A 444-nucleotide genomic window follows, 5' to 3' on the forward strand; every position below is an offset into this window, starting at 1 on the left:
CCCCCGTACCCCTCACCCCTTGACAGCTGAGTTATTCATGCATCTTCAGATTCTCGTCCCAATAAGTCCGACAACAGGCTGGGACTCATCCTGTCTACCTGAGCTAGCGGCCCTCCAGGCAAATGAAAGACCTTCCATTCCATCTGTGTGTTTTTATAAGGTGACTGCTCTGTTTTCATCTCGTGGGGATTACATATTGTAGTTTTTTTGGCACGGTTCATACTCCAGTAGCTAATAAGTAGTTTGAGCCCTTACGAGAATGCGATCATGTCGTAACCACATCTTAAAGAGTCTTAAAATAACAGAGAGAGAGAGAGAGAGAGAGAGAGAGAGAGAGAGAGAGAGAGACAGGGGGGAAAATGATTTTTCCTCTCCTCCCTGCGTTGGCTTTGTTTCTGTTTCCAGGCGGCCTGTCTAAACGTGGCGTTTGAGCACTTTAGCATG

Source organism: Nannobrachium achirus (genome assembly GCF_963921795.1).
Source record: "Nannobrachium achirus genome assembly, chromosome: 20".
Lineage (NCBI taxonomy): Eukaryota > Metazoa > Chordata > Actinopteri > Myctophiformes > Myctophidae > Nannobrachium > Nannobrachium achirus.